Raw genomic sequence first — 14918 nt, 5'->3', positions numbered from 1 at the left:
ACCCGCCACTGCAGCCCCGGCACCCACTGAGGGGGCACCCGCCACTGCAGCCCCGGCACCCACTGAAGGGGCACCCGCCACTGCAGCCCCGGCACCCACTGAAGGGGCACCCGCCCCAGCCTCACTGTCCCCCTCCTCCGGGGCAGCACAGGCAGCCCTTCTCACTGCTCAGCAGAGCAGCAGGGAGGGCAATCCCCCCCCTCTCGACCCTCTCCCACGGCTCCCTTGGCCCTTCCCAAGGCACAGGATGGCATTCCCAGGGCGGCGAGCCAAGCAGGGGGGGATGTACCTGCTCCCAGCAGTGTCCGGGTGCCACCGCCGCCGCGCAGGTGAGCGCCGGGCCGCGTGCCGCCGCCGCGCACGCCTGCTCGCTGCTGGGTGTGGGCGCCCGCCGCGCCGCCGATGCCGCCTGCAGGTCTGCACAGGCCGGCGGGGCGGCCCGCGCCGCGGCTCAGGGCGCGTCCCGCCGCTGCTGCTTGGCTCCCAACAGGGAGACAGGGCCCCCGGGCATCGCAGCTCCGTGCGGAGCCGTCTGCGGGCAGCCCGGGGGCGTTCAGGCTCCGGGGACAGAGCTGGGAAGGCGGATGGAGGAGGCGCCCGGCACGGCCAGGCCTGAGGGCAAGAGGCTGCCTGGAGCTGCTCCTTGCCCACGCAGGGAGCCCGGGACACGTGTCCGATGCTCCCGTGCCAGGGCATGTTGGAAGGGACAAGGAAAGGGGCAGTGTGGTAAATGCAGCACTGTGGCTGAGGGAAGCACACGACAGTGTCCCAGCTTTGCTGCAGGTGGAAGGAGGCTCCGGCGCAGCCTGATGCCACTGGCAGCAGGACAGGGAGATTCCCTCCTCCAGCTCCCACCTGCAGCCAGGCACAGCAAGTCTCTGGTTCTCCCCAGACAGGGTAATTCCCACTTTCTCCCCCTGCTCTCTGCCTGCAGAGGGTCAGGATTCCAGGAATGCTTGTCCCTTTCCATTCTGTTAGGGAATCACCGGGATGGGGGTAACAACAGCCTTAGCTGCGGTGCTCAAGGAGCAAGAGAAAAACCGCAACATCCTGACGGCCGCAGCAGCCTCATGCTCTGCTGCAGCAGGCCAAGGCGACCCCCGATTCCCTGAGCAGCCACAGCCAGATCCACTGCTTTATCCATGCTTTCCAATGGTTTCCGAGTGAATCCCGGCTGTGGGTCACAGCCAAGCCCTTGGTGCCGGCATTTCCCAGCCACGTCGCCCACGAGGAGCTCGTGTTCCAGGCGGCGATGGAAGAGCCCGGGCGCGGCTGCGAGCGGCTCCCGCTGCGGCCACGGCCGCCGCCGCCGCCACACGAGGGCCCCGCGCCGCCGCCGTGGCCGCCCTACTCTATGGTTACACCGGGGGCCGCCATCTTGAGTGCGGGAGCAACCGCCTCTGAGGGCGCCGGCGGCCATTTTGAGCCCTGGCGGCCGGGCGCGCTGGGCGCCGCCAGCGGGCGCGCACGGCCCGCGCTGCCGGCACGGGGGCGCTGCCCTCGGGGCCGCCTCGTCCTTCGGCTCCCTCCTCCTTTGAGGCCTCAGGGGCAAGGGGCAGAGCTGCGGCCTGGGGAGCCGCCTCATTGCCTGGGGTGCGCAAGTCCCCGCGACTCGGCCCCAGCCGGGCCGAGAATGGGCCGAATTCTGCGCCCGGCCTTAGGGACCCCCCCCCCAGCCACCCCACGGGGACACGGAGCCCGCTGGGGGCACCCCAGGCCCTCTGCCAGCCCCGGGGCTCATCCTCGACTCCGAGCTCGACAGACCCATTCTGGATTTTTTATGCAATTCCATAATTTTTATGTGCACTACATCCTGTTCTCTAAATCTGTTCTCTTCCCAGAGACAACCAACAACACACGGTTAAAGCCAGCCTAGATCAGCAATGTTCCCACTGCCAAGTTGCAAGTGCCGCCGTTAGCCAGGGAGAAGACAGGAAACTGTGTCCTAACCACCACAAGTAAGGTAGTTTATGTCAGGTTAGTACAACTCATCTAAAATTTGTATTTATCTTATTAAGTTTGTTAACATGGAGACCAGAGAAGTGTTTTCCACATGCTGAAGTGGTCTTACGGATTTGTGTTATGCACAGCTCTAGCTCATCGACAAGACCAGGTCATACAGCAGGCTTTTCACAAAGAAATCTAAGCTACTACTTCCATTAAATCCCTTTTTTCACTATACTCATTCTGATCTACAAGAAGTAAGTTTAAGTTTGTTATTGTTGTAAGTTTGTTAAGTTTGTACATTTTAGGCATTATTATCCCATTATTTAAACTCCGCAGGGACTGGAGCTGAGGCAAAAAGGGGAACAAAACACCAGTTTCTCTAACCATTCCTTCAACTTGCAGTGGGCCACAGAAGGCCGATTCCTCACTGTGCTGCTGCTGTCAACACTGTACACTGAAAACCAGTGGCAAGACACGTGCTTCCCCATCCACTAACAGAGCTGCATAAAGCAATAAAGCCAAGGGGAAGACATCTCCATCATAAATCTAAACATTCCTACCTGCTGATAACCTGTATAGGCTTCACTGCTATGGGAATTGCTATTCTTTATGTATAGGCACATAAAAAAATGTCATTAGAAGGAAATACTTTGAAGTAAAATGATAGGGGATACGTGCATCCTGCTACTATTCTCAGTGATGGAATGACTTTCCTAAAGGCTAGAAGTCTGTTATGAACTAAAAGGTTTGTGGTGAACAAACTCAGTCACCTGTATTGTGTTGCAGAACCTACTTAAATAGCTTCTGGAAAGCTACGTGGTGGAGGATAAAGAAATGCTCTCTGAAAACTGTGTTTGTTCCAGCTGAGTTTGTGCAACATCAGGCAAGTCCCTTGGCCCAAGCTTTTCACAGGTGGTCCCTACAGTTTGCATTTTCAATGTGCTTGAGAACAGTATGGGGCTGATTTTCCGAAGTGCTAATCATTCATGGTAGTAATTAAGATGAATGATAGGAGCTCAGAGGATCAAATGCTAAATGGTGTTAGGAGCTCACACTGTGTAGGAACAGGAAATCTCAGTTTGGGCTGTGCTAGTGCTTCATTTATCCCCAGTGTTTTTGTGGGAATCTAATATTGCCTCAAGGGTTTGTGAATATACATTTATTAATGTCTGTAGAACAGACTGCTAAAGCAGCATAGTGGAAAAGCAGAAGGCAAACCATTCAGTAACCATTACACAGCATGCATATAGTGGAAATTTTTTGGGGATATCATAACGGGTCTAAAACTATACTACTGCAGACATACAAGTATTTGCTGAGGCTGCCTGCAAAAAGGGATTCCAACAGGCTAGCCCTACTTTAGTTTACAAAAAAAGCAGTTATAAGATTTTCTGGTATTTCTGATACAGACATCTGCTCATTAAGATTTACTTGCTGTAGTTCACCGATGCATTAGCAGACTGAAATAATGGTTTTTCTTTAGATGAAGTTACTCCAGATTAAAGCATATATCTATTCAGAGCAATAATAGTCATTTGGTCCATCTCCTGACCATACTGAGGTCTTCTAAGGAGACTAGGGTACTTTTCCATAAGCATGGAGACTTACCTGCTGTTATCTTAATTTTATGACATTAACTTCATTATTTAGCTTTTTTTTGTTGTTGATTTCTAACTTTCAGAACATACTATGTACCCCCACAATGAAATGCTTGTGGCATCTCTCAGTTCATTTATTTTTTGTAGAATTACACTTTTTCCTTCCCAGAGGGGATAGAAGAAAAAGGAAGGGAGTGAGGAGCAGGCTGTAAGTTCAGTATTATAAGTCACACTATAGAAAGCCATCTATTTGTTGCTAGAGCTACTTTTCTTTGCTCATTACTGTTTCAAAAGCCTTCTATAAGTTAGCTATAGCTCATAAATTTTACTGTTAAACCACAAACCTTGTTATAACATTGAGGAACTAACAGTGTTCTAGATAGAATAAAATTTGTGATCAATATTCACATCAAAAGCTCAACTCAAAAAAAACCATTTGACTTAAGTTACATATGTACCTTAAATATGAACATATAACAAAAGTATGAATATAACAGAAAACTCTTTAGGGATCACAGCCAGCACCAAAATTCTATATTTAACAAGCAATAACACAAGTAATACTTCTAGCTAGTTCTTATTCTAGGTGTACCATTGTGATCCCATACTAGCCATATATCCTACACTAGCCACAGGTAGGATACTGCCCTTTTTTTCCTTAAAATTCTTGAAAGGAAACAAACACCCCACTTTTATTCCTAGTTTACTGCCATTTCCTTATTCTTGGGTAGGCTGTTGAAGGGCAAGTGATGCTTTTGAGAGCCTTGATGCCCATCACATGCTGCAGTTATTAACATTCCTAGTAACCTTGTGGAGGCACTGCGTTTTTTCCCTAGCACATACAAGCCCTCATTATTAGGAACACTCACAGAGCCATTAAAGCACTTCTGCTCTTAGAAAAAACCATTCAACAGTATTAGACAACTCTACAAAAATTGCTCTCCTATTAATACTTTTTTTAAACATCCTGTACTTAGCAATTAACATAACCTGCTAACATAGCTATTAAAAAAAAAAGCAAAAATCCTACAGTGGACCACACTTACCAGACAGAAACAACCTCTTGTTTCCCAATCCTTACTGTATATAAGCAGCAGCTGTTTGCCATTGCCAAATTTATAGGAGCAGCCTCCAGCTCCCTGTGCTGAGGAGGTTTATATAAAAGGGCCTCTGTAGGGAGGGGTGGCCACTTCAGGAGGGGAGGTGGTGGTTGGGTCTCCTTGGGTGGCTGGGGGATGGCTGTCCTGTAGAGAGGCTACTGTGAAAACTTTGTAGCAGTTAAGTTTTTATATATTAAGTTGATTTTAAAAAATGTTTTTTTTAAAAAAAACTCATTTTTTTATGTATGTTTGTTAATAGCAGACTATTTTTTATACTGCTTTAAGGCTTTGCCATATATGAATATATTTGCTTAGGTAAAGGCTTGTCTTAATTCTTCAGCATACTCTTTAAGGTTTCAGTAGTAGCAAGGAGTTTTATTTCTATCCTGTACTTTCCTGCTTAGCTTTTACAGTTATTCTATGCAACTTCCTATGTTGTTCTGTTTTGATAACTTTTCTACAACCATTTGTTTCTGAATCTTTAACTAGTACTAAGGGTTATGTGGGAGTCTAGCTCATAGTCTGTATTTGTTTTTTCCTTTGTGTGCTCTTAGACCCCCTTTGCAGTTAGTGTCTCTGGGGCTTGTTGCCTAGCTGTGTATGTATCTTTCTATTCTATTTCTAGTCTATTCTACTTTTCTGTGCTTTAGGTGGGAAGGAGAGGGGGAAAAAAAGTACCCCTTAAACTGCAGAAAGTGTTTGTGGAGAAGGAGAGTTTTATTCAGGAGTTCAAATGCTGGGGGTTAGGGAGGGAGGCTTTTGCTTTCTTCATTGAATACAGAAAGGTGTAAGTGTGTCCTTTTTAGTAAGCCTCATGCGCTGTGAGGGCTCCCTGGAATGCAGTCTGCAGGAGATGGTTGCTGGTTGCTTGGCTGCAGGGGCTGGCAATGCAGGGAGGTTCAGCCCTGCGGCCGAGCTGGTCTGTAAAGAGCTGCGGCTGGAAGGCACTGTCTGGGGCTCTTCCTATGCCCTGGCTTCTGCTCTGCTGGCTTTAGTGCTTGTCTGATACCCCAGGCATCTAATTCAAGCAATTAAACTAAGAGAAGTGCTTATATTTTTGTTATTAGTTAGCTGAAAAGAGGAAAATTTGAAGTCGGTGTAGGGCTAGAAGTGAGAGCACAGGATGAGCATGAGACCCCAAAAGGAGCAGCCATTTGGGTGCTCAGCTGCAGGCAGAACTTCAAAAAGTGAAGTGCAGGCTGCCAGAATGGGCTCCCCAACTCTTCTGTGGCCTTTCCTGTGGGACCTGCTGCAAGTGGCTGCTCCTGGCAAATCAGAGCTGCATCTTGCGCTCACACAGGCAAATGCTCTCCAGGATCAGAGCTGCTTTTCATTCTGCTAGAAGCAGCTGAGCAGGTTTGAACTTTTAAAATAGCTAATATCCACTTCAATGAGCACACAGCACATATGATGGGAGTATTTTAACATATGTAATGGCTTGTACTGTAATATCTGAAAGCTGTATACAGCTGGGCTGTCTCTTAGAGGTGTATTCTTAGTTGCCTGGCAGAAGGTCTTTCACTTAGGCCTGCCTAAGATTTGTTCTTCTAAACATATTGGCTCTCAGCTTATCTGCAGGCTTGTTCTAGCTGAGTTTTTATAGCTTGAATTGATAATAAGCAATAATTAAAACAATGTTTCTGTATTATTGTGCTTTGAGCTAGTAAAGGAGCATGAATTTAGGTGTTTCTCACTGTTAAAAAACAGTAAGTTTAGTGAAAGTGGTACTTAGATCATGTGCATATGTTTGATATTAATCCAGTGGATTTGGATGGGTAAAATGAGTAGGTAGGAATTAACTGTTATCTATGACTTATTTGCTTAAGTGCTCCAAAAGATTGGAGGGTTAGTAAGCCATTAGTTCTTTAGTTTCTGTTTTGTTGTTGCTGATGGATAAAACAATAAATCAGCTTGGATCCATGTGTGGCTCAGATGAACTTTTCAGATCTCCACACAGCTAAAGTCACTGCTTCACTCCTGCATCTCCTGAATGTTGGGTTGTTAGTTTCTCTACTCATTTTTTTCCCCCTCAGTTTGCTTATTTCAATCAAATGCAAAACAGGTAATTAGTTTATGCAGCTGAAAAAAGTGCCCCTACTTTTCCTAGCAATGTACCCACAATAAGACTGGAGTTCATTTTTATGCCTTGTTAAAAGTTATCCTCAAGCTTTGCTCTTGAGCTAAATGTTGGTGACTTGGTGTCCAGAACATGGACATAATATGCATGCAGAAATAAGAACAGTCTGGTAATTTCTAGGTTTTCTATGTTCCAGCAGACATGCACTGATACTTGCTAAGAAATTACAAACATTTCTGCAAAATACTTTCTAGACAAATGTTTTTAGCAATTTGAAATTTGTTTGTGGCACTTACCTCTATAAGATGTCCAAGTGCTCAGGAGAGATTCTGGTTTTGTCTGGCTGAAGCAAGTCCATGCTTTACTGGAAGTAGATGTGTGCAGTAGGTCTGGTAATTACTGTGTTCTTGAAGTGAATCTGCTGCCTTCTTGCTTGCAGAGTGGTGCTGGTAAGGGAGGATTTGTCCCCTTTCTCAGCAAGAGGAAGAAAGGAAGCAGGAAAAGATGTTAGGAGTCAATTCTAAGAATACCCTTCAATGGATGAAATGGACACTGGAGTAGAAAAAGCTGCTCTTCTGGGTAAATTCATGGCTTAGATATTTCTATTACCATTGCAGAAATGTCTTCTTGCATTAGGTATCATACAGCTAGAGGGCAAAGGTGCTCCTTGCCTCAGGTGGCTGCACGCGCTTATCTTGTCAGATACAGTCACAAGCAGATGGTTGCAAGGAAATGAGCTACACATATCTCAGCGTGAAGGGCATTTGTGTTGGCACTCCAACTGTTTAATCATTGTCAAGCCTTGTTTATGGGCTCTGCGTTGTTGCAGGAGCCTGGAGAATGAGGGCTGTGTGTATTTGTGTCCCACAAATAGCCCATGTGTGAGGGAGAGCATGGGAGAGAACAAAACACGCTTGTCCGAAGAGCCACAGGAGTGGTGAGGGCAGGGCAGAGGGAAGGAGGATGTGTTTGGTAGGATTATGAATGGAGGGAGTTCAAAGAAGGGTGCAGCAGTGGCAAACTTAAGCTGAGAGTTGCAGTTGGGTGCCAGGGTGCTAGGGATGACCTGTGAAGGATAGCTGGGCTATTGCCAGAGCCTTGGACCCAGACATTAGAGAAGGCTTTTCTGGGAGGATGTTGTACATGTTCAGCTAAGAATACTTTAAATAGTGCTGGTTTCAAGCTCTGATTTCAAAACATTCCTGTTCTGATTTACTGCAGGACAAATATTGGTGCTACTTTGTACCTTTTTCACAATTACTACTTCTGCAGTTGGTAAGCTACTTTAAATGTCTAAATCCTGCATGTATCCTGATTTAGAAATGCTTTGATCTGATGCAGTACTGAGTTACTGCTACTGGAAGTGTATTTCCTTGCTTTGAAGAAAACTATTGTGACTGTCAACAGCAGGACTGCTAAATGCTGTTAAAAACAAAACTAGCTTTTTTTCTAACCATAGCACATTATTACATCAGTCCTACTGTAAAACTGAGAAACTCTAAAATTGAGAAACACAGACGTGTTCAAGACAGTAATAGGTGTGAGAAGGAGACACAAAGCAGTGCTAGATGCTAATAGACACATCCCCAAATTCGAGAGCACTGTTTGAGAGGACTGGATTTGCTTGGAAAGCCCAAGTCAAAGCCTGTTATGGTGGGGAAGGAGGGGCAGAATGCAATTTTCAAAAGAAACAGTCAATTCACTAGAACAAAAGAATTAAAATAGTGAGTGGAAGTGGCCGTTTATTCAGACTAAGGGTTGCCCCCTTGGGAAATGTTTCTGCTGTGTCTTGGCTAGTGGTGGGGAAGGCCAGTCTGTCTATTGGATTGTGGAGCCTCTGGTTAGGTGCAAATCATAACCCTGACTTAGCACAGTTACTTGGGATGTAAGTTATAACCCTCATCTAGCTGGTGTAAGTGGCTGTGCTGACCGGGAAAATGGCTTAAAGGAAGGATAAATGGTGTAGCTGTTACTGCAGGAGCCAGTGAAATAGGAACTCCTGGATTCCCGGGGAAAGCTTTTGACTTGAGGAACTGGTCTTGGTTGTCTTTACTCCTAGCTCCTTTTAATGTTAAAGGATGGGCACCACAGAGCTTTGCTGCACTTGTTCTAGTTATAACTTTCCTGCTTTTTTCTAATAAGTTGAAATGATAATTTAAATACAATTATATGTGCTTTGGGAAAGAAGCAACTGTTGGACACACAAAGCCTCATCTACAGCAAGTGTCCAAAAGTTGCATCTTTCCCAATACCGACTTCCCAATTCCCAACTTCTTTCACATTTACCTGGGAGAGTGTTTGCCTTGAAGGGCTGCCCGGCAAAATGGGTAAGATGCAGCTGGGTGTTCCTTTTGTGTGTCACTTTCTTCATTTTAACATTATATAGCATATTTGGTGAATTGAGCAGAAACTCCAGTCCCACCCCATCTGGTATTACCATTTATTTTTGGTGTGACCTTCTATACTGAAGGCAATTCACTAGTTACATGCAGGTTTCATTTTTACTTCTGCTTGCATTTTGAGTGTGCTGAATATGAAATTAATGAATTAGGTTGAGTAGTTCCCAGCTGAGACACTCTGTGGAGTGTTCAGAAGCTGTTGATGCTGTAATCTTTTGAGCTTGTATTAACTAATGGAGGAGATAGTAATTAAAAGTGGATATGCAGAGACTTTAAATAAAACCTCAATGTTTCTCATCCTGCAAAGCTGCTCACTCACAGGGGGAGATTCCCTTGGGGTAGGAGCAAAACCAAGTGGCACGAAATAGAGAATTGTGAGGCAGGAACCCAAGTTTCTGCTCCTTGCTCTGCTTTCTGGTAGACCACTTCAGTTTAGCTTCTCAGTGGTTCTTGTGGGAAGCTAATTTTGCACATTTTAAGTACATTCACCTTAAAACACAGTGTGTACTTTTGCCAGAAAATCTACTGTACATTCTTGTGTAGTTTTTAGCAGCCCTGTTCTGTACATTCTGCAGCTTCCTTAGTCAAAGTTCCTGCAGTCTGTGGACCTAACACTCTAATTTCCAAACCAAAGTTTCTAAATCCAAGTTGCAAAATATTTTGTATTTAAAATATTCTACTACATTGGTGTTTTGCTAAATCTGCATTTCTATATAAATGGGGAGGGAGTCTTGAAAGATTTCTTCTGTAAAGCTGTTCCACTATTTCACATGTGCTAGTGCCTGTAAACTAACTTGTAATACTGCCTGAAATGAATTAAGTTTCATATGTACAAGAAGCAAAACTGCTAGAATTCATGAAATAGTTTCCTTCTAAAACATGACTGTATTACATTGGTGTGTTTACCTTCCTGTGGTGTGCTGGGGAACCTGAAGCTTTATTCAGATGGGAATATTCTAACACTGCCTGATCATAAAAAATACCAAGGTCTTATTTACAGCAAAAAGTTCCAATGTGCTTTTCCTAATTATGTAGAAAAGTTACAGTGTCTCTTTAATGCTAGAGTGAGTTTCCGCTGGAGAGCAAACTACTTATTGCTTTAATTTGAAAGCCTCTATATTTAGAGCCGGAAAGAGTCCAATATTTGAGTCCTTCCAGATTGTAATGTCAACAAGGTGAAATCTCAGCCCTTTTAGTGCTGCAAATTGGCTTGTGCTCAGGGGGCCTTAGAGCCTGAAGGCTCTGTGGCTCCAAGTGATGGATGGTTGTGCAGTTGGATAAATTGTGTTCCTTTTGAGATAAATAAAATGTAGTGCTTGTTATGCTGAATGTGTAATCCTTGATGCTGAGTAGGATTCTGTCCATGTTTTAGCTCCTCTTTCCTGAGGGCCACTGCTTAAAGCTTGTGGGACAACAAATGCTGTGGGCAACTAAGACTTGCAGAGACACAGCAAGTTTCTAGGTTAGTTTCATCCTTTCTGGACTCTCCTGACTGTCAATACAGGGATAACAGATTGGCCAGGTCTGCACGTCTGAATTCAGTGGTACCTGTGACATGGATAAATGTAGCGGCATTGGCATAAGGACAGGTATGTTTGTCCCCTGGTTGAGGGATGTCCTCATTCATTAATTCAACCACACCAATAATATGAATTTGCGCTTACAGGCCTTGCAAACTCATGTGACTTCTCCTCCACTTCTCTCTTTTTGCTCCAGTGTCTGATTTGAAGATCAAATTTTGTTGATAAAACTGGTAAAGAAATGACCAATGTGCAATTAGGTCCTCAGTGGTAAGGATACGTATTGGAACCCCTGTGGTGATGAAAATAAGTACTTCATACATTGTTGCTTTGGAGGTCTTTGCTACATGGTGTTAAGTAGTGGGCAGAGGAAAATGAAATAATTTGTCTATATACTTTATATATGAATAACTTAATTTTTCAATTTTATTGAATAAAAGAAAGCCCAAGATGGAGTGCATTGAGCCTTTCATATAAGTTTTATTCCAGTGTTTCAAATTAGTGTTTCTGGAGTTATGTTTGGCTTATTGGGGAAAAACTCAAGGATAGTCACGGCGGGGAAAGTTGCAGGCAAGCTTGAGCCTGGTTATTAGCAGCAAGTGTGTGATTGATGCCCTGGGGATCGTGCTGCAGTGAGGTGCTATTCCAAACAGCTGTGCTCCAGGCAGCAAAGCTGGCTGCATGATTTGGAAGCACTTGTTTCATTAAGCGCTGGTTGGTAGAGAGGTGCCTCTTGCTAGGAAGCTTTCCTGCTCACAAAACGCACGCAGAGGCGTTAGCTAAAGGAGTGGACTTCTTGGCAGAGATTTTTATTCATAAACTGAGGCTTGAATGCTGAATGAATGGAGCTGCCTGAAGTAATTGGCTAGCAGTTGATTGCAGAAGAGGCTGCTAAAACCTTGCAGTTCTCAAGGAGAACTCGCAGCAGGGGTTATATAGGGCCTGTTAGTGGTTTCTTTTAGGAAAGGAGCAATTCTGATTCAATAATTGTGTTTTGGGCCCATTCAGCTGGGATGGTTAATGTTCCTGACCTCTCCTCTGAGCCTCCATGCAGGGAATGGGAGCATCCCTTCCAGGAAGCTGGAATGGGGACAGCTGAAATGGGACATGTGAATGCAGATTCAGGATCTTTTCAGTGGATGTTGGGTGGATTCAAGTGATTAAGCAAGATCCTTGGTAGAAGGACAGGGAGAAAATCCAGAATTTAGTGAAATTCTTCTAACATACTTTGTGTCAAATGTGAATGTTTGGAAAAATGCTATATAATAGACTGGTTAAACTTTCCTATTGAATGAACCCAGCCTGAGCCTGTACATGTCTTAGCTGTTCAGGGACATTTATGTAAGTATATGTATAACTGTGTGCACTTTGCAGATATTTTATGTTTCTGAACCAGGCTCCCAGGATGTTTGGTCACTTGGCTGGGAATCCTGGTTAAACTTGCTATGACCTTTAGTCCTGTGGGGTGTTTTAATGACTTGTTCCTGAAGAGTTTTTCCCTTGTGAGACATAGATAAGTGATTTGTACTTCCTGTTGCCTTTTTTAAAAGGGAATACTCCAGATGCTTACTGTTAATACAGGAATATAATATATATACCCATTCCTTTGAGATAAGCAGATGGGAACTGGGTAGTTAATCCTTCAGTGCTGTGTTTCCTGAAGAAACAGGCGATAAACAGGTGGATTAAACTCCATGCTTAGCTTGCTGCAATTAATCTGTTGTAGCATCACTGCCAGCTGAAGATGGATAGTGTTGGTTTATATTGTTGATTGGCTGTAATCTTCTTGCATCTAATCAATAAGCTGAAACCATTATAGCTTTTTATTCCTATTAGAAACCATTTGTAATATTTTTATGGCAGGAAGAATGAGGCTTATGGAGTTTATTTTCTCCATACAGAAGGAGAACAGAAGACAGCGAAAGCTTGGATATTTCTATCCTAGGGTTTTGCTGTAAATATAGTATGTGACTTAAGTGGAGATGGTCGAAACAGCTTCACTACAAATGCTGCATCAGGTGACTTTCAGCTTTCAAGAAATAGTTGAATTCAACTGAGGGATAAAACATTTGAAATGGGTTTCCAGATGGCCAGGGGACTGGGAACTCAGGTGGGTCTCTGGTTCTTTAGTTTGCTACCTCACTGGCTTGAACTGTTGACATGGAGTTGACAAGGACTCAGTTACCTGTTTTATGGAGCCTAAAGGGATTCCTATGAGGAGAGAAAATGGGACTGTTGCTTTTTTGTACAAGAGCACAAGCTCTTCCTGATCCAGCTGGAGGAATGTTCCTGTTGATGTTCCCTTGTTCCCTCTTCAAGTGGTGGTCTTGCCTGTGTGCGAGGTCCCTTAGAGAGCAGACAGCTGCTTTGTACCCTGTATAAAGGTACATGGGGGCAGGTTTGAAGGGCTAGCACCTCAAAATGTAATGATATCGTGTCATGCAACTTCAGTCTGTGTGGGAGAGAATAAATAGAACATGAAATAATGTTTAGCTGGGAAATGCATGGTGCTCATAATGAGGACAGTATGTGATAATAAAATTAAAGCACTGTGCTGAGGAAAGTTACAGATAATCAGTGGTTCTTCTGTATACAGTGTCGTCTGTGCAGGTGAGATTGCCAGATGGCCCAGGCAAAGTTGCATAGATCCCAGCAAAATAAATGACACTTCTTGCACTGGAAGTCATGAACAAGCAGCAATAGTCATTACGAGTTGTTTTAGAGTCTTCAAAAACATAATGGATTTCAGCCCAATCTCTTCCTGCCAGGGAAGGAGATGCCAGCATCTTAAGGCCTGACAGAACTTATGTCTGAGGGTATTTAACTGTTGAATTCATCATTAAGCAACTGTAACAACCCAAGTTCTCATTTGCAGAAAGTTGTAAATTCATCTATTGAGTAGAAACCCTCTAAACAGACAGACATGAATAGAAATTTCAGATATAAGGAAGGATATATATAACTGGAGTTTTGAAAAGCTGCCAGGACCTTAGAGATGAAAGAACTAAGACTGAAATCCTTATTCCCTAGATAGCTGTATAGCATCAAAAGGCAGATTATATTGATTTTTCTTCTGACTTTGAGAAAACATTTGCTCTTAATGATGAAGTGAGATCTTTTTTTTTATTCTAAAGATCTGTACTTTAATGAGCTGCATACATTATCTCTTACATTATCACTTGATTGCACTTGCCAGGAAATTACCAAGATGAAACCATTTGAAATTACACATACCAAGGAGGAGACTTGCACAATTCAGTTATAATAATCTGTGAAAGAAGGTATTTTAGATTTAAAAAAAAGTATCAAATCATGCTTTTAACATGGCTGTTGTGTGCGATAGGCTTGTGATTTCAATTTTGTAGCTTTTGAAGTTTTTAAGAAATAACTGAGTAACTACAAAGGTGCTGCTTGGTAGTCCCCGCAGGCACTTCAACCTCCTCCCTGTTGATGCTTTTGGGAATGTTGTCCTGGTGGAGCTGGCAGCGTGGATGTGACACAGAAGCTCTGCAGGGAGGCAGCAGAAGCCAGGCAAGACCAAAACCAGCCCCTGAGAGGTAGGACAAGGGAGAAGGTGAGACTGTGGTGGCTGCTTGGCCTCCAGCTGGACTCTGCTGCTGGTCACAGCCCTCTGAGCACTGCCATTGAGCCAATTCCCTGCCACCTCTGTGCGCTCATCTGGCCCACACTTCCCTGGATGTGGGCCTCTGGGTGCAGAGATGTGCTTGGGAGCGCAAGCTGCTCTTGCAGGAGGTCAGTGTGGGCACTGCAGTGCAAGCAAGCAGCTTTGGGGAAGGAAATGGCTAGTGGGGCAGCCAAGTGCCCTGCTGCAGGGGACAGATGGTGGTGATTCACTTCACAGATCAAAGTAACTACCAGGGACACAAGCAATATCAGAGTCTCTGTGGCAATAACTGATATTTTGGGAATGAATGTCCAAGCAGCTGACTTCAAATCTTGTTTAGGTACCTAGAGGTTAAGTCTTTTTAATAGGTGTGGCTCTGTTACTCATTGCAACCAGGTAGACTGGGTCCTTTTTAGTATCTTAGTCTGGTAACTGCTTGTGGTCCTTTCCTGTGACTCTCATATGTCACTGAAACTAAGTGGTGCCACTTGACACTTCTCCTTGTCAGAGTCTGTTATTCCTTTGCCTCTGCCAAAGTGCCCTGAGCGCAGGAACCAAATGAGCCCAATGGTGGTGGCAGCTGCATGTTGTCTGGGTGCCAGGCCAGGCAGTTTGGGAGCACAGAGCATTCCCAAAGCTGCTGGAGCGGCTC

At 44.6% G+C, this 14918-nt stretch overlaps 1 protein-coding gene across 1 annotated transcript in view; it reads right to left on the bottom strand.

The window, feature by feature from the left end:
* Positions 1 to 4628, bottom strand: part of GDPD2 (glycerophosphodiester phosphodiesterase domain containing 2) — a 14206-nt gene extending 9578 nt beyond the window's left edge. Inside the window, exon 1 of the mRNA XM_026040949.1 lies at positions 4592 to 4628. The gene's annotated coding sequence lies outside the window, so the exon portion shown is untranslated. The remainder of the gene's footprint in view (positions 1 to 4591) is intronic.
* Between the last annotated feature and the right edge of the window lie 10290 nt (positions 4629 to 14918).

The sequence above is a fragment of the Nothoprocta perdicaria genome, unplaced genomic scaffold (genome assembly GCF_003342845.1).
Source record: "Nothoprocta perdicaria isolate Ctin4 unplaced genomic scaffold, notPer1 scaffold_270, whole genome shotgun sequence".
Lineage (NCBI taxonomy): Eukaryota > Metazoa > Chordata > Aves > Tinamiformes > Tinamidae > Nothoprocta > Nothoprocta perdicaria.
The sequence above is the reverse complement of the archived record's forward strand: the minus strand, read 5'-3'. Positions and strand labels throughout refer to the sequence as shown.